The following is a 20003-nucleotide window of genomic DNA, read 5'->3' as shown; positions in this document are numbered from 1 at the left end:
GTTTTTAAAATTTACAAACCATTTTATAAGTATCAACATTTTCAAGTCTGCAATTTTTCACTGTTACAAATTCACATTTTCTTAAAATTTTTCATATTTTCAAATTTCTAATTTAAAAAAAAAATGTATGATTCATAATACAAAATTCTCATACTTTCAAGCTTCCATCATCATCTCACAAATCTTCCATTTAAAGATTTCTCTTACTCCAGGTGGAATTTCTTCAATACATTAATTTTTCAACAAAATATCACCATATAAGACTGAGTGAGCTAGATAAACAGTCTGCAAGTATCCTATAAAATTGATAATTTTTTTGATATATGCGGTGGTTCCGTTAAAAACCAATTAAATTTTTTTTCGATATAAACGATGGTTCCGTGAAAAGCCAAGTGAGATTTTTTTTATAAAGCGGTGCGTCCGTGAAAATATACGCTTTTTTTTTTGAACAAAGCGTGAATATAAATGGTTTTTTTGAACAAGTTTTCCACAATTTTAAGATTTTTACCAATTAATACCTATATACTTTTGTGCAAATTTTAAATTCACTTACTTCTTACAGATTTTGCATACCAGTATACTGCAGTTTCAATTAACTCTTCCAATAAATTGTTAAATATTTCTTTAGCAACTATTTACCTGTAAATCAGTTCCCTTTTACAAATTTTTTTTTCCTTAACATTTCAGCTTCAAATATAAATTCAGAAATTCAACCAAGTGCTTCATTAATTTCGTAGTTTGAACTGAATTATTGTTGCTATTCTGATAACTACATATGTACTGTAGAAGTGGTAAGCAAGTGCAAAAAAATTCAGACTCAGAATCCGATTCCGATAATTCAGCCTCAAGCTACAAAAGTTTAGCTTCATCTTCGACCGAAGAAGTCACAAACCAGGAAAATAGATTATCTATGTCAACAGATTTTCCAGGCTTCGAAGATCCTTCCATTAAAAATTATCTTCTAATTTAGCTTCAAAACTTAACGATTCAAATAGACAAAATTGACTTCAACTTCTTCTACTTTAAAATTAGATCTTAACGACTCAAATAGTACAACCTTAGTTAACCCATCTTCTAACGTAAAACCAGATCTTAACGATCCAATTAGTGCAAACGTGGCCTCACCTTCTTCTAATCCTCTAGCACAACGTGGTGGTTATCGCGGTTTTTACCCAAATTGACTTCAACTTCTACTTTAAAATTAGATCTTAACGACTCAAATAGTACAACCTTAGTTAACCCTTCTTCTAACGTAAAACCAGATCTTAACGATCCAATTAGTGCAAACGTGGCCTCACCTTCTTCTAATCCTCTAGCACAACGTGGTAGTTATCGTGGTTTTTACCCAAATCGCAGCTATACTGGCTATAGAAATAATAGTTCATTTTCACACAAAAGCAACTATAACGGTAACAATAGCCATTGATATCGATATGACAATAGAAATAGATACCAAAATAGTAACAATAGCAATACACGTTCAAACTCAAACTCAAATGCAAATAATAGTAACAATAGAAGAAACAATGCAAGATCATCCAACGGTAGAGGTAGAAATGCAAAGGTACGCGCTTTAAACGCGAGTGCCCCTCGGGAGCGAACACTGAGGGAGGACGAACTAAGCGAGTAAGCGAATTTCCTTCACCAGTAGGCATATACTGTTTAAATTAAAATTATTTAGATTTCATAGAGTTACAACTTAACAACGAGTCACAAAAATTTTGTTCTTTCCTAGTAGACACTCAAGCAGACATTTCTTTAACCCTCTGCAACTGACGTCGTAGCCTGATAGACACCGCAAATCAAAACTCAGAGCATATCTTGGTAAAAATTTAACCTATGCTCTCTATACTCTCTTTACCTTTCGTATTCATATTTCTACTTCGTTCAGTACGAAAAGAGCTGACGAGGACAACACACGTGAGTAGCTACGCGAAAAAGTGTATGTGATACCTCCACGTCAGTATTTGGGTAAGGATTTGGCAGACCAGCAGGTCAGTATAAGTGTGACATTTCATAGTGTCCTACAGACCGCATACATCGTAAAATAATGCGGCTACATCATCGTTTTCAATTTTTTAGTCAATAATCTCAGACGCAAGAGTTCCTTCAAAAGAACTTCAGCTGGAACGTTTAAAAGCAGCGAGGAGCAAATAGCTGCCTTGGCTCGAGCAGATAGATGAAGAAGAGTACTTTAGCGAGGACGATGATATACAAGATCCAAATTTCGAATCAGAACAAGTAACATTTGATGACGACGAAATTTCTTTGGAAGCAGAAACTCAAGAAGAATCTACTGAATTTACGGAAGAATCGAGAGGTGATCATTGTACCTATATATATTTTATATTACGGTATATTCGTGCAGCCGCAAAACGTGAGTTAGCCGATGGAAATTTCCAATAGAATGCTGGATATGATAGGGATTAACTGTTATATTGCATACCAAGCTTGTGAAAACATGGATCCCAAAATGAGGAGTGAATTTTTATTAAATATGGCTCAAGAAATGGTGACAGATCATTTAAAATCACGCGTATATAACGACAGACTACCAAAGTAATTGCTCATGACTATAAGTCGAGTTTGGGAAGAGATTTGCCCCCTTCCACTACCAAAAAATCAGCTGGGCTCCACAGTGGTAGGAAGCTATGCCACATATGCCCACCTTAAATAAAAAGGAAAACGAAATACAGCTGCTATTATTGCATACACCCTATTTGTTTGCAGTGTTCTAGTCTCCTCTGCGACAACTGCAAACAAAAAATGTAAGATTTCCAGACTTTATAAAAGGAAATCTAACCACAGGATGTGGCTCAAAATGGAGACTGACTTTACTTAAAAAGTATTTTTAAATACACGGGGAATAGTTTCTCAATTTTTTGAGAACTTTGGCTTTTTTTTTTATTTTTGTTGATAGCATTGTACTGTTTTGTTGTTTTTATGAAACTGAATGAAATAAATCGTATTTCTAAAAATAGTTTTTGTCTTAAAAATGTAATATTAGGTTGGATTAACAAATATTTTTTGTTCAAGGAAATATAACCATGAAAACTGCAAACAGAATTTTTAATAAATATAAACATTTTGAAATCGAGGTTTGATGGACCTCACGACAGTTAAATTGTTAAAATTTGATCACGTCAGCTGCAGAGGGTTAATAAAGATATCATGTTTAGACAGCAATATTTCCTTAAATACAAACGACATTATCAACATTATCGGTGTTACTTCCAATTCAGTTTCCACTTTAGGTAAAATTACGCAATTTTAAATTTTTCTAACTTTTCTCTTAAACATACTTTACATGTAGTAAATGAAGACTTTAATACTCCATCCGATGGCATATTAGGTAAAGATTTTCTGAAATTTAACAAATGCATTATTAATTATGAAAGAAATAGTATTTCCTTTTGGGTAGGTAATGAAAAAGTCGCGATACCAATCCTACATGGAACAGAAAGCGACAGTTGTATAATTCTTCCAAGATGTGAAATTTTTAGACTTTTTGATTTAGGAGATTCACCCGAGCCACTTTTCGTGAACTCGCAAGAAATTGAAAAAGGCGTTTTCACAGCGAAGGGCATTGTTAATTCCAGTAACCCAATAATTAAAGTCATAAACACCACGGATGATGTCAAGTATGTAAAAAGAAACAGTATTCGGACAGAAACACTTTCAAACTATAATGTTTATACAATTCATAAGACAGAAACAGAAGAAAAACGTAAGAAAAAAACTTATTTCAATTAAAACAAAAAACAACTACCTCAACATGCTCGAAGTAAATTAATTGACCTTTGCATAAATTATGCCGAAATTTAGCTCTTGACATTTAGTCCGACTAAAAATGATTAAAGTGGGGTTAAGCGCATCATGAAATATTTAAAAGGCAAAATTGATTATGTTTTGCGATTAAGCAACGTTTATGCAACCGAGCTTGAATTTCACAGGTATGCTGATGTTGATTGGGGTGAAAATAGTCCAGATAGGAAGTCAAATAGTGGTTACTTACTTACTTAATTGGCGCTTAACCGTCTAAACGGTTATGGCCGTCCAACAAGGCGCGCCAGTCGCTCCTTCGCTCCGCCAACCGGCGCCAATTGGTCACACCAAGGGAGTTTAAATCGTTTTCCACCTGGTCCTTCCAACGGAGTGGGGGCCGCCCTCTACCTCTGCTTCCATAGGCGGGTTCCGATAGAAACACTTTCTTGGCCGGAGCATCATCTTTCATTCGCATAACATGGCCTAGCCAGCGCAGCCGCTGCGTTTTAATTCGCTGGACTATGTTGATGTCTGCGTATAGCTCGTACAGCTCATCATTAAATCTTCTTCGGTACTCGCCATCGCCAACGCGTAGAGGTCCATAAATCTTTCGAAGAACTTTTCTCTCGAACACTCCCAAAGCCGCTTCATCTGCTGTTGTCATGGTCCATGCTTCTGCCCCATATAGCAGGACGGGTACGATAAGTGACTTGTAGAGTATGATTTTCGTTCGCCGAGAGAGGACTTTACTTTTCAATTGCCTACCTAGTCCAAAGTAGCATTTATTGGCAAGATTGATTCTTCGCTGGATTTCAGTGCTGATGTTGTTGCTAGTGTTGATGCTGGTTCCCAAATAAACGAAGTCTTTTACTATTTCGAAATTATGGCTGCCAACAGTAGCGTGGTTGCCAAGGCGCATATGCGCTGACTCTTTGCTCGATGACAGCAGGTACTTCGTTTTGTCCTCATTCACCATCAAACCCATCTTTACCGCTTCTTTTTCCAGCTTGGAGTAAGCAGAACTAACAGCGCGGGTGTTTAGACCGATGATATCAATGTCATCAGCATATGCCAGTAATTGCACGCTTTTATAGTATATTGTTCCAGTGCGGTTAAGTTCTGCAGCTAGTATAATTTTCTCCAGCATCAAATTAAAGAAATCGCACGATAGGGGGTCACCCTGTCTGAAACCTCGTTTAGTTTCGAACGGCTCGGAGAGGTCCTTCCCAATTCTGACTGAGCTGATGGTGTTGCTCAACGTCATTTTGCACAGCCGTATAAGTTTTGCGGGGAAACCAAATTCAGACATAGCGGCATATAGGCAGCTCCTTTTCGTGCTGTCGAAGGCGGCTTTAAAGTCGACGAAGAGGTGATGTGTGTCGATTCTCTTTTCACGGGTTTTTTCCAAGATTTGGCGCATTGTGAAAATCTGGTCGATGGTAGATTTACCAGGTCTGAAGCCGCACTGATAAGGTCCAATCAGCCGGTTCACGGTGGGCTTCAATCTTTCGCACAATACACTTGAAAGGACCTTATATGCGATATTAAGAAGGCTGATTCCACGATAGTTGGTGCATTTTGCAGTATCCCCCTTCTTGTGGACTGGGCAAAGAACACTTAGATTCCAACCGTCGGGCATGCTTTCGTCCGCCCATATTTTGCTCAGAAGCTGCTGCATGCGCCTTACCAACTCCTCGCCGCCGAACTTGAATAGCTCCGCAGGCAATCCATCAGCGCCCACGGCCTTGTTGTTTTTCAATCTGGTTATTGCTATTCTAACTTCGTCATAATCGGGCGGGGGGACATATATTCCATCATCATCGATTGCGGGATCGGGTTCTTCATCTCTGCGCGGTGAATTGCTGCCTCCATTTAGGAGAGCACAGAAGTGTTCCCTCCATAATCTAAGCCCTCTCTGAACATCAGTTACAAGGTCGCCGTTTTCATTCAGGAGTTTGCCCCGGTCTTGAAACCTTCCGTCTGTCGCCGTATTTTTTGGTAGAATTTTCGGGCGTTATTCCTGGTGGCTAGCAGCTCAAGCTCCTCGCACTCACGCCTTTCTGCTTCTGCTTTTTTCTTCCTGAAAAGGCGTCTCGCTTCCCTTTTCAACTCACGATAGCGTTCACACACTCCTCTTGTCGCGCTCGCTTTTAACGTAGCCCTGTAGGCAGCGTCTTTTCTTTCGGTTGCAACGCGGCATTCTTCATCATACCAGTTGTTTTTTCGTGGCCGCCGGTAACCAATTTTTTCCTCGGCGGCAGTATGAAGTGCTTTGGAGATATGCTCCCACTGCTCCTGTATTCCTTCAGGATGAGTTGTGCCCTCAGAGAGCAGGTGTGAGAGTCTAGTTGCGAAATCATTGGCAGTCTGTTGTGATTGAAGCTTTTCGACGTCTAGCTTTCCTTGTGTTTTTTGTTTCTTGTTTTTAGCCGCGTTGAGGCGGGTCCGTATTTTGGCTGCAACGAGATAATGGTCCGAATCGATGTTAGGTCCTCGGATCGTTCGCACATCTAAAACACTGGAGGCATGCCGTCCGTCTATCACAACGTGATCGATCTGATTGCGAGTATTTCGATCAGGAGACAGCCATGTAGCTTGATGTATCTTTTTATGCATGAACCTCGTGCTTGATATGACCATGTTTCGAGCACCGGCAAAGTCAATCAGCCTCAGTCCGTTAGGAGAAGTTTCATTGTGTAGGCTGAACTTTCCGACTGTAGGGCCAAAAACACCTTCTTTGCCCACCCTGGCGTTAAAGTCACCAAGCACGACTTTTATATCATGACGGGGGCAGCGCTCGTATGTGCGTTCTAATTGTTCATAAAAAGTGTCTTTCACCTCATCGTCTTTCTCCTCTGTCGGCGCATGGGCGCAGATGAATGATATATTAAAAAATTTTGCTTTTATTCGAATAGCGGCGAGACGCTCGTCCACAGGCGTGAACGCCAACACTTGGCGACAAAGTCTCTCTCCCACCACGAATCCGACGCCGAAACTGCGCTTATTCGCATGGCCACTCCAATATATGTCACAATTTTTTATCTTCTTTCTTCCTTGCTTCGTCCAACGCATTTCTTGGATGGCGGTGATGTCAGATTTTGCTTTGACGAGGACATCAACCAGCCGGGCATCTGCACCAATCCCATTCAGGGAGCGGACGTTCCAGGTGCATGCCCTCAATTCATTGTCCTTCAAACGTTTGCCATGGTCGTCATCAATAGAGAGTGTATTTATCCGAGGCTTGTTGTTATATTTCATTGGAGTACGGTTTTACGTGGCGGGTCCCAAGCCCAGCGCACAACCCGCTCAGCGGGGGTGAAAATGTTACTTGGCACGCTTATATAGCGAGCCGCTTGCTCCAAGACAGACGCTCGCTTGCAGCCGCACCTAGAGGTGTACAGACGCTGCCGATGAGATCTCCCCCGGCTAGCCCTTAAACCGATTATGTCAGAGTGGCCTAGCCAGGTTGTCGCCTTCTCACATTAGCTCACCGCTAAACGGGTGTTTAGCGGCTACCCAGAGGATACTTGGCCGCAAGCGACCATAGTGGTTATGTTTTCTATTTAAATGGAGGACTAATAAGCTGGGCATGTCGTAAACAAAATTGTGTTTCGCTTTCTTCTACTGTTGTTGTTGTTGTAGCAATGCTCGCCCCACCTAATAGCCGCGACCGATCAAAAATTGTCATCAATATCCTCTAACGGTAGTCCAAGGAAACTTGCCGTTTCAACAGGGGTGGACCATAAGGAAAGGGGTGTTAGAGGCGTTGGTTCCACATTACAATTAAAGAGATGGTTGGTGTCATGTGGGGACACATTGCAAGCGGGGCATACATTTTGTATGTCGGGGTTGATTCTGGATAGGTAAGAGTTTAACCTGTTACAGTATCCAGAACGAAGTTGAGCAAGAGTGACACGCGTTTCCCTGGGGAGTATGCGTTCCTCTTCTGCGAGTTCTGGATATTTTTCTTCAAGTACTGGATTCACCGGGCAATTCCCGACATAAAGGTCCGACGCCTGTCTATGGAGTTCACCAAGGACCTGCTTGTGTTTACGGATATGACTCCTTAGGCCCCTAGGCGGTGCTGGTTCGTCAATCAGATGTCGGGTATTCAACAGAAACTGTTTGGTCAGCATCTCATTTCTCTCCCTGATGGGGAGTATTCTCGCCTCATTATGCAGATGGTGTTCTGGGGACATAAAAAGACAGCCCGTGGCGATTCTGAGAGCAGTATTTTGGCAGGCCTGTAGTTTCTTCCAGTGAGTATTTTTTAGGCTTGGCGACCTTATGGGTGACGCGTAGCACGTAATCGGCTGGCTAATTGCTTTGTATGTGGTCATGAGCGTTCCTTTATCTTTTCCCCAGGTACTGCCAGCAAGGGATTTGAGGATTTTATTACGGCTCTGAATTCTCGGAACAATTGCGGTTGCGCGCGCACCAAAATGTAGATCCTGATCAAACGTCACACCCAAAATTTTGGGGTGTAGGACAGTCGGTAGCGTAGTGCCATCGACGTGGATGTTCAATATGGTCGACATTTGGGGCGTCCATGTTGTAAATAAGGTCGCGGAAGATTTAGTCGGTGACAATACCAGGTTTCGCGAGGCGAAAAAACTGGAGAGATCAGGGAGATAGCCGTTTATTTTATTGCATAGCTCATCGATTTCTGGGCCTGGGCCTGTGGCCATTATTGTGCAGTCATCGGCGTAGGAAACGATTGTGACTCCTTCCGGTGGTGAAGGTAGCTTAGATATGTAGAAATTAAACAAAAGTGGGGATAGGACACCACCCTGTGGCACCCCTTGTTTAATTCTCCTTGGTTTTGATGTTTCGTTTATGAATTGCACCGATGCCTGCCGACCACCCAGATAATTTGCGGTCCACATGGGGTAAGGGTAGACCCTTCCAGGTCTTGCAGTAATGAGCCATGGTTGACCGTATCAAAGGCTTTTGATAGGTCTAGCGCTACGAGTACTGTTCTATGGTGGGGGTATTGATTCAAACCGCAATTTATCTGGGTGCTAATGACATTTAGCGCGGAGGTAGTGCTATAGAGTTTTCTGAAGCCATGCTGATGAGGGGCTAGCTGCAAATGTGCTTGGAAATAAGGGAGCAGAATGGCTTCAAGCGTCTTTGCCACTGGCGATAGGAGAGATATCGGACGATATGACTCACCTATGTTAGCTGGTTTCCCAGGCTTTAGTAGCGGGACCACCTTGGCCATTTTCCATTTCTCGGGTTTGGCAAAGGTGGAGAGAGACAGGGTGAAGACATGCGCTAAATATTTGAAACCCTCTTTCCCTAGGTTTTTAAGCATCGGCATGGCTATGCCGTCTGGGCCCACTGCTTTGGATGGTTTAGCGCGATCAATGGCGTCCTCAACCTCTCTAGCGGTGATGGTGATTGGTGACGCGCTGAATTTGTGTTTATGTCCGTGTCTATTGGCTCTCCGTCTATCTTTGTCGACCGTAGGATGCATTATATATTGTCGGCAGAAAGCGCTCGCGCATTTTTCCGCATCCGACAGCACCTTATCGCCAAAGGCGAGGGAAACATTGTCTTTGTGCTTAGTCGGATTCGATAGGGACTTTACGGTGGACCAAAGTTTACCTACACCGGTAGAGAGGTTACAACCTCTTAGGTGCTCTTTCCATTTCGCCCGCTTGTGTTCGTCCACAAGCAATCTGATGCGTTGGTTAATATCCCTTATTTGGGGGTCGCCTGGATCAAGCTGTCTTATAAGGTCGCGTTCCCTCGCTAAGCTCGCGGCCTCCGCCGGGAAGTGGGGCCGGATTTCGGGAATTCTCCCGGCGGGAATGAAATGTGCCGAGGCGGATTCAATGACCTTACGGAAGGCACGCTCCCCTTGGCGGGCATCAGTCGGGATAGGAAGGGCAGCAAAGCTGCTGTCTGTTGCAGATTTATATTCTTCCCACTTTCCTTTTTTGAAGTTTATGAAAGTGCGTTTTTCGGTGACGATGAAGTCGGCGGTACGCTCGAACGAAATAAGTATGGGCAGGTGGTCGGATGCCAATGTTACCATCGGCTGCCAGTTGACGCAGTTTACGAGTTCTGCGCTCACGATTGAGATATCTGGCGAGCTATGACAGCTTCCTACCATACGTGTGGGGGCGTATCCGTTTATTGTGCAGAACGTCGTTTCTTCTATTTGATCCGCCAAAATCTCACCCCTACTGTCCGCCCGCAAGTTTGAATGCCATAGGTCGTGATGGGCATTGAAATCGCCTAAGATAATGCGATTGTTGCCAGTGAGTAAGGCCTCGATTTTAGGGCGGTATCCACTGGGGCAACAGGTGGCAGGAGGGATGTAGATGTTGATGAATTCTAGATTTGCATCGCCTGACCGGACAGATAGGCCTTTGTCCCTGCGGTCGATGCCAGGATCAAATATATGATATTGCACAGAGTGGTGTATAATAAACGCGAGGCCGCCTCCATTTCCGCTCTCGCGGTCCTTCCTGTGGACATTATACCCAGAGCAGGTCTGCAATGCAGATCTTGCTGTGAGCTTAGTCTCTTGAATCGCAGCAATGCGGATTTTGTGCCGCTTCATGAAATCGACTATCTCCGTAATCTTCCCAGTTAGTCCATTACAGTTTAACTGCAGAATTCTGAAGTGCATGAGGGGTGACGCCGCCACTCTAGGGGTAAGTGACGGGTGACTACGCCTAGGTTGTGGAAGTCCAGGACGCAATTGCTGTTGTGGCCTTGGGACTGGGCGCCCTTGGGCAAGCATTGGGGTACCCGGATGATTTGGGTTTGCGACCTGGCAACATGGCGCGATGAAACCCGTAGAGGGGTTGCCGTCGCGGAGACCAGAACATCTAGGAAAGTGGCACCACCCAAGGCAGGAGCTGCATTGAGCGGATGTCTTGCGAAAAAACTTCTTACTTCGAATTTGTTACTGCTTCAATAAAGAACGCAATTAAAGACAGATCTCGGCTTTTCAATACAATTAAAAATGAGTTGTGCTCACTGAAGAAAAATTCGACACGGGATTTAGTGAAGCGTCCAAAGACCACAACGTAATAGGAAGTCGATTGGTTTTTAAGCGAAAATCGAGTATGTCCGGCCCAGTTTTCAAGGCACGCCTAGTTGCAAAGGGCTATTCACAAAAGGAGGACGTTGATTATGGGGAAAGATTTTCTCCAGTGGTGCACTACGTTTCTAGTCGAACTGTTCTTCGACGTGAAGACAGCATTCTTAAATGGGGAGCTAGAAGAGGAAATTTTCATGGAGGTTCCAGAAGGACTTGAAGTTGACGGTAAGAACCTAGTTTGCCGCCTCAAGAAAAGTTTGTATGGACTAAAACAAACATCCAGAGTGTGGAAGAAGAAACTCACAAAATTCTTAAAGGATTATATCATGATCCAATCGAAGGCAGATTCATGTGTGTTCATCGGTAGTGTAAATGGCAATAAGATTATCCTAATGTTGTATGTGGACGACGAATTGATTTTGTCAAAAAGCAAACAGACACTGGAAATATTGATTGCTCATTTGAGTGACAATTTTGAGATGACACGAGGAGAAGACGGTAATTACGTTGGCGTTGAAATACACCGAGATCGAGAGACTCTCAACTTCCGATGGATGATATCCTCAGGCTGGTAGTTTTTGAGAAAAGATACAAAGTAGAATTGGGAGACAAAGTTACAACGGCTACACAAGATAGTATGGTACACAAATGGCTCGAAGACGCCAGAGGGGATTGCAGTCGGAGTCTTTGGACCCAGAGCCAAAATATCAACGCCTCTGAGAGCACAACCGGTAATTTTCAAGTCGAAGTATTTGCCATAAGTCAGTGTGCTGAGCTGAACATTCAGTGCGGATACTCCAATGAAACAATTGCCATACTCAGTCAAACAGCCTGACCACACTAAAGGCAATTGCAGTGTTTGAAATAAAGTCAGCACTGACCCTTGAGTGCGTAGAAAAGCTGAATCAATTAGAAGTACACAACGTAGAACTGCTGGCCCGGGTCCCAGGCCACAGGAGAGTAGAGGGTAATGACCAGGCAAACAACCAGGACAGAGAGGCAGCAACTGCATGGCCCATCGGCCCGAGCCGTTCCTGCCAGTTGGCTCACAAGGGCATTTATTAGTAGAAGGGAGGGAAAAGAGAGAAGAACACTGGAGTAATACGCCAGGTTTGACACAATCTAAGTTACTGTTAGGAGGTTATAGCACAAGTCGCTACGGGACAATAATAGGCCTCTCAAAAGATAACCTAAGGATCTCAAGAGGTATTCTTACATGGTATTGTAGACTGAACAGACGTATGGAGAAACTGGGCATACTATCGAATAACACATGCCGATTTTATGATCGATCAGCAGACGGCGGATCATATCATTCCAGGATGCGACACAATCTCAAGACGTAGGGCTAAGCTTATAGACTCACCATGGCCAGAGCATACTGCAAGGGTTCATAAAGGAAGTCGGCTTGGATGAGGTGCTGTGAAGGAGATATGTAAGTCACTGTGCAATCCTCAATAAATTATCTATCTATCTACGTTCCGGTAATAAGCACCATTGTGGTACTAGCCCGACCATCTCAGGAACTATTAATATGACTACATTAAACCTTCTAGGGATTGAATATTAATAATGACCGCAATGTAAGAGTCTGCTAAAATAAAAATAAAATAAAAAATAAATCAGTAATGAAAAGAACAAAGTTTACTAAAATTTAACTGGCTGTGGGTAATAGGTGGATGGTGTAGCATTATGCATTATGCCCTCCTATGTCAATGCGCTTGTAGCATTATGCATTATGCTCTTCTATGCCAATGTATTTTTTATGCAGACCACACATAGTCATATTGCATTCATATTACAATATGGACCTATATAAATTATGTTAACCCCAACACAGAGGGAGTTCAATATTACATACAAATGCCGATACCAAGACCCATATCCGGTTACATTTAACTTGCGCATTGACCAATTCGTTAATAGCGTGACCGAATCTCAATGACAGTTTGTCAATGTGGCTGCCAAAATATTTATACAATGACAAATATCTCAAATTAGGTCAAATTAATATGCTGACGCAGAATGTATGTATCAAGAATGTATATAATTTTGGTTTGAAAATATTAATGTAACTATGTATATGTAGAATAAGAAATTTTGTATAAAAATAAAGGCATTTCTTTAATAAAGTCAATCATATTCAAACGCTACTCATCAGCGTGTCTTTTGTTTTACGTTTTAAACTTTTCAGCAGGTTGTTGTTGTTTTAGAGTGCTCGTTAGATCGCTTCACAAGGCAGTTGGTTCCATGTACCGGAGCGACACGGGATTCATCCCGACCAGGTCTGTCATTTAAGTGTAATCTCATTTAATTGTTGTCATAATCCCAGCAAATCCTTGCAGTGGGAGTGCGCCATTTTCTCCTCCGGGAAGTTATTGAACCCAATCCGGGACCTGTACCTGCTCCCGGTCCAGAGAAATGGTTTTGCTGCGTTTGCCGGAAAAGAGTATTTTTAGGACGGTCACACTCTTGTCAGTGTGTCACGTGTAAGGGATGGTTTCACCGGACGGGATGTTCTGGGCTAGACCCCAAAACCCGAAGTCCTCGGAGCTTTTACAAATCTTTTGTGGCTCCTTGCTGTTCCCGCCGAAGGGCGCCCGTAGTCAGCGTATTAGCGCCCCTCACTACCCTCTAGCAGCCCCGCTGCTCAGCAAACCACAACAAGTACCCGCTGCTGCTCGCACCCCACGGCCGCTCCTCCTCTTCCTTGCAGAGGTGGAACGCAGTCTCCCTAGGGTATCGCGCGTCACTCTAGTTCAACTTCGATCTGGGCACTGTAACAAGTTAAACTCTTACCTATCCACAATCAACCCCGACATACAAGTTAATTCAAGGGATTGTGTAGCGCAACCCTTTCAAAGGGTTGCCAGCGTAATATATACAGCCGAGGCTCTGAAGATGGCCTAGAAACCTTCATGTGGTCATACCAAATCGTTCCCGAAGTGTTCAGGCTAGTACCTTAATGGTGCTTGTTACAGGAACGTACCGGATCTGCATCCGGCAAAGGACCATCAAAGTCGATAACTGTTATCGCTACAACAACAACAACATTAATTACTTTTTGCTTTTCATTCATACGTATGTATGTGCATTTTTAAGTAATAAAAAATGATATATTATTCTAATAGATAGCGTCTCTTCCGGGGTGCGCTTTAGCTCAGAATATGGCAAAACAAGAGGAAACCTAAAATTAAATGCAGATTCACATGTTATTTGCCAAGGATTTACCTGTAACCAAGGTACTTTCCACAGCCAACAAGCTTTATAACATGGTACCAAACTGCTTGAAGGTGTTTCCCCAAAAAAGGGTGGCACTACGCATCTTGGTTTGGCAGTATTTTCCTCGGTAATTTATACTGATTAAAATATGCAATAGTAGATAATGTAATGTGAATTAAAATGGGCAAATGATCCGCATGCAACTGTTATTTATGTGCCGCCACCGGGAGCTGCAGCTGCTATCCTAGAAGCGTCATAAGCAGAAATGCTTGTGATTCTTTTCATCACCGAAGGTGTGCCACAACATGATATGGTTCGCTTTAAGCGCGCTCTCTTAAGGCAAAATAAATCGCGTCTAGTCAGCAGAAATCATCGCACCAGAAAGGGTAAGTAAATGGCCTACCATATTAAATATATAAACCACATGTATGAATTTGTTAGTGATAATTTGTCATGCTTTTGTTTATAATCAACCGAAGAATGCAAATACCAAAGAGTTCGAAGTTCATGTAAATAACAATAGATTTCTTTAATTAGCGTTTGGAGAGCAAAATACACACCTATGTATGCATAGAACTGCATTTAAAAGGGAGGAATTAATTAATTATGATCAGTACATTTACAAGATTTTTGTCATTTTCGCTGCGTCGCCGTTGCCATTACCCTATTACCCACAGCCAGTTAAAATTTTAGTAAACTTTGCTCTTTTAATTACTGATTCAAAACGTGGAAAGTTATATATCGAGCATTCCATGGAGAATGGTAAATTTTAGCAGACTCTTACATTGCGGTCATTATTAATATTCAATCCCTAGAAGGAGTCATATTAATAGTTCCCGAGATGGTCGGGCTAGTACCACAATGGTGCTTATTACCGGAACGTAGATAGATAGATAATTTATTGAGGATTGCACAGTGACTTACATATCTCCTTCACAGCACCTCATCCAAGCCGATGATATGATCCGCCGTCTGCTGATCGATCACAAAATCGGCATGTGTTATTCGATAGTATGCCCAGTTTCTGCATATGTCTGTTCAGTCTACAATACCATGTAAGAATACCTCTTGAGACCCTTAGGTTATCTTTTGAGAGGTCTATTATTGTCCCGTAGCGACTTGTGCTATAACCTCCTAACATTAACTTAGATTGTCTCAAACCTGGCGTATTACTCCAGTGTTCTTCTCTCTTTTCCCTCCCTTCTACTAATAAATGCCCTTGTGAGCCAACTGGCAGGAACGGCTCGGGCCGATGGGCCATGCAGTTGCTGCCTCTCTGTCCTGGTTGTTCGCCTGCTCATTACCCTCTACTCTCCTGTGGCCTGGGACCCGGGCCAGCAGTTCTACGTTGTGTACTTCTAATTGATTCAGCTTTTCTACGCACTCAAGGGTCAGTGCTGACTTTATTTCAAACACTGCAATTGCCTTTAGTGTGGTCAGACTGTTTGACTGAGTATGGCAATTCTTTCATTGGAGTATCCGCGCTGAATGTTCAGCTCAGCACACTGACTTATGGCAAATACTTCGACTTGAAAATTACCGGTTGTGCTCTCAGAGGTGCTGATATTTTGGCTCTAGGTCCGAGGACTCCGACTGCAATCCCCTCTGGCGTCTTCGAGCCATTTGTGTACCATACGATCTTGTGTGCCGTTGTAATTTTGTCTCCCAATTCTACTTTGTATCTTTTCTCAAAAACTACCAGCCTGAGGATATCATCCATCGGAAGTTGAGAGTCTCTCGATCTCGGTGTATTTCAACGCCAACGTAATTACCGTCTTCTCCTCGTGTCATCTCAAAATTGTCACTCAAATGAGCTATCAATATTTCCAGTGTCTTTTTGCTTTTTGACAAAATCAATTCGTCGTCCACATACAACATTAGGATAATCTTATTGCCATTTACACTACCGACGAACACACATGGATCTGCCTTCGATTGGATCATGATATAATCCTTTAAGAATTTTGTGAGTTTCTTCTTCCACACTCTGGATGTTTGTTTTAGTCCATACAAACTTTTCTTGAGGCGGCAAACTAGGTTCTTACCGTCAACTTCAAGTCCTTCTGGAACCTTCATGAAAATTTCTTCTTCTAGGTCCCCATTTAAGAATGCTGTCTTCACGTCGAACTGCACCATTTCCAAGCCTTCTACTGCTGCGATCGCAAGAACAGTTCGACTAGAAACGTAGTGCACCACTGGAGAAAATCTTTCCCCATAATCAACGTCCTCCTGTTGTGAATAGCCCTTTGCTTCACTAAATCCCATGTCGAATTTTTCTTCAGTGAACACAACTCATTTTTAATTGTATTGAAAAGCCGAGATCTTTCTTTAATTGCGTTCTTATTTGAAGCAGTAACAAATTCGAAGTAAGAAGTTTTTTCGCAAGAAATTAGGCGCTTACATATATATATTACAGGGTTGTTATGTGTATAAATTGACAAAGCTATTTTGGACATAGTATATTTGTATTTTCAACACTCCTCCTCTTTGATCAATTTTTCTAAACCACACATTTGCCTGAATTTTTCTAACTTTGTCTTCGCAAGCGGTTTTTGTATTGTATTGCAATATGCAAATATTAGGTGTATGATATAATATATATTATATACATATTATGTATAAATTTTTGATACAAATTTCAGTTCATTTTTATACTCAGTTGAGCAGAGCTCACAGAGTATATTAACTTTGATTGGATAACGGTTGGTTGTACAGGTATAAAGGAATCGAGATAGATATAGACTTCCATATATCAAAATCATCAGTATCGAAAAAAAATTTGATTGAGCCATGTCCGTCCGTCCGTCCGTCCGTCCGTCTGTCCGTTAACACGATAACTTGAGTAAATTTTGAGATATCTTGATGAAATGTGGTATGTAGATTCCTGGGCACTTATCTCAGATCGCTATTTAAAATGAACGATATCGGACTATAACCGCGTACAGCTCATCATTAAATCTTCTTCGGTACTCGCCATCGCCAACGCGTAGAGGTCCATAAATCTTTCGAAGAACTTTTCTCTCGAACACTCCCAAAGCCGCTTCATCTGCTGTTGTCATGGTCCATGCTTCTGCCCCATATAGCAGGACGGGTACGATAAGTGACTTGTAGAGTATGATTTTCGTTCGCCGAGACAGGACTTTACTTTTAATTGCCTACCTAGTCCAAAGTAGCATTTATTGGCAAGATTGATTCTTCGCTTGATTTCCGTGCTGATGTTGTTGCTAGTATTGATGCTGGTTCCCAAATAAACGAAGTCTTTTACTATTTCGAAATTATGGCTGCCAACAGTAGCGTAGTTGCCAAGGCGCATATGCGCTGACTCTTTGCTCGATGATAGCAGGTACTTCGTTTTGTCCTCATTCACCATCAAACCCATCTTTACCGCTTCTTTTTCCAGTTTGGAGTAAGCAAAACTAACAGCGCGGGTGTTTAGGCCGATGATATCAATGTCATCAGCATATGCCAGTAATTGCACGCTTTTATAGTATATTGTTCCAGTGCTGTTAAGTTCTGCAGCTAGTATAATTTTCTCCAGCATCAAATTAAAGAAATCGCACGATAGGGGGTCACCCTGTCTGAAACCTCGTTTAGTTTCGAACGGCTCGGAGAGGACCTTCCCAATTCTGGCTGAGCTGATGGTGTTGCTCAACGTCATTTTGCACAGCCGTATAAGTTTTGCGGGAAATCAAATTCAGACATAGCGGCATATAGGCAGCTCCTTTTCATGCTGTCGAAGGCGGCTTTAAAGTCGACGAAGAGGTGATGTGTGTCGATTCTCTTTTCACGGGTTTTTTCCAAGATTTGGCGCATTGTGAAACTCTGGTCGATGGTAGATTTACCAGGTCTGAAGCCGCACTGATAAGGCCCAATTAGCCGGTTCACGGTGGGCTTCAATCTTTCGCACAATACACTTGAAAGGACCTTATATGCGATATTAAGAAGGCTGATTCCACGATAGTTGGTGAATTTTGCAGTATCCCCCTTCTTGTTGACTGGGCAAAGAACACTTAGATTCCAACCGTCGGGCATGCTTTCGTCCGCCCATATTTTGCTAAGAAGCTGCTGCATGCGCCTTACCAACTCCTCGCCGCCGAACTTGAATAGCTCCGCAGGCAATCCATCAGCGCCCACGGCCTTGTTGTTTTTCAATCTGGTTATTGCTATTCTAACTTCGTCATAATCGGGCGGGGGGACATATATTCCATAATCATCGATTTCGGGATCGGGTTCTTCATCTCTGCGCGGTGAATTGCTACCTCCATTTAGGAGAGCAGAGAAGTATTCCCTCCATAATCTAAATGATGGAAACATTAGCAGAAAATCTCAATTTAGGGAACGCAAAAACCCATTTGTGGACCGATTCCACGATTGTACTTTCTTGGATACGAAAGCCCCCTTGTTCGTGGTCAACTTTCGTAGCACACCGTATCACGAAAATTGTCGAAAAGGCCGGAAAGGATAATTGGAGTCATGTGGATTCGGGATCAAATCCAGCCGATATGGCTAGCAGAGGACTCCCAGCACATGAACTGGTCAACAATTCCTTGTGGTGGCAGGGACCTTCTTGGTTACAAGAAGACATCTCAAAATGGCCTACACAAGATATATCTCACAACACAACCATCGAGGAGAAACGAGTGCAAGCACATGCAGTAACGACCAAAATGGATTTTGATAATCTGGACAGATTTTGGAAGCTACCCAGAGCCTTAAGGGTGATATCTTATATCGTGAGATTTCTCGAAAGAACTCATACAAAGACAAAAGATTATTTTAATAAAACGTCGTATCTGGTTTCATCAGATGAAATCGAAATCGCTACGCAACGCTTAGTTAAGATGTAACAACAACAGTTTTATCCCACAGAATACAAAAATCTAAAGTCAGGCAAGCTGGTAGATTGTAAAAGCGAAGTGCTTCTTCTTGACCCTTTCTTAGACAAGTATGGCAGTATAAGGACTGGTGGTTGCATCCGCGCGGCTCTAGACCTACCATACAATGAATGCCATCCAATAATCCTACCTTACACATGCAAATTTTCTTGCCTTTTAGTTCAGTTTATCCATGAAATCTCTTTACATGGAGAAAATCAACTAATGTTTAGGCTTATTAGGACTCAAGACTGGATTCCTAGGGTTAAAAATATGATAAAATACATCATTCACAATTGTAAGGTCTGCACAATCTATAAAAAACGTGTACAAACCCAACTTATGGGTAACCTTCCCAAGGAACGTACCACATTTTCCCGACCATTTACTACTTCAGGGGTAGATTTTGCAGGACCATTCGACATAAAAAGTTATAGAGGTAGAGGGTGTCCAATTTCGAAAGGTTATGTCTGTCTGTTTGTTTGCTTTACCACGAAAGCCATACATTTGGAAGCCACAACCGACCTTAGCACCCAATCCTTTCTCGCGGCATTTTCCAGATTTATCGCCAGGCGAGGATATCCGAAAAATATATATTCCGACAATGGGACTAACTTTTTCGGAGCCTCACGATCACTTAGATCTGAGTTTAAGGCATTTATAGCTGATTCGCGTGAGAACGTATTGTCTAAATATGCTCATCAACTTCTGCAATGGCATTTCATCACCACTGCCTCTCCTCATATGGGAGGTCTGTGGGAAGCAGGAGTAAAAAGTTTCAAAAGCCACTTTCGAAAAGTGGTAGGTTTGAGGAATTCACAACCCTACTTTGTCGAATAGAGGCTTGCCTCAACTCGCGACCATTAAGTCCAGCGTCGAACGAATCCACCGAATTAGAACCCTCATTTCCTGATAGGCGGGCATCTTCTCGCTCCTCCAGAAATAGATTCCAATGAGAATCCTGCCTCCATAGTCAATAGGTGGCATAAATTAAAAGCTTTGCATCAAACCTTTTGCAAAAGATGGAAAAGATAATATCTCTTAGAAATGCAAAAGCGGGTAAAATGGAAACACCCGAAAGC

Source organism: Eurosta solidaginis, chromosome X, assembly GCF_040869045.1.
Source record: "Eurosta solidaginis isolate ZX-2024a chromosome X, ASM4086904v1, whole genome shotgun sequence".
NCBI lineage: Eukaryota > Metazoa > Arthropoda > Insecta > Diptera > Tephritidae > Eurosta > Eurosta solidaginis.
Note: the sequence above shows the minus strand (reverse complement) of the source record.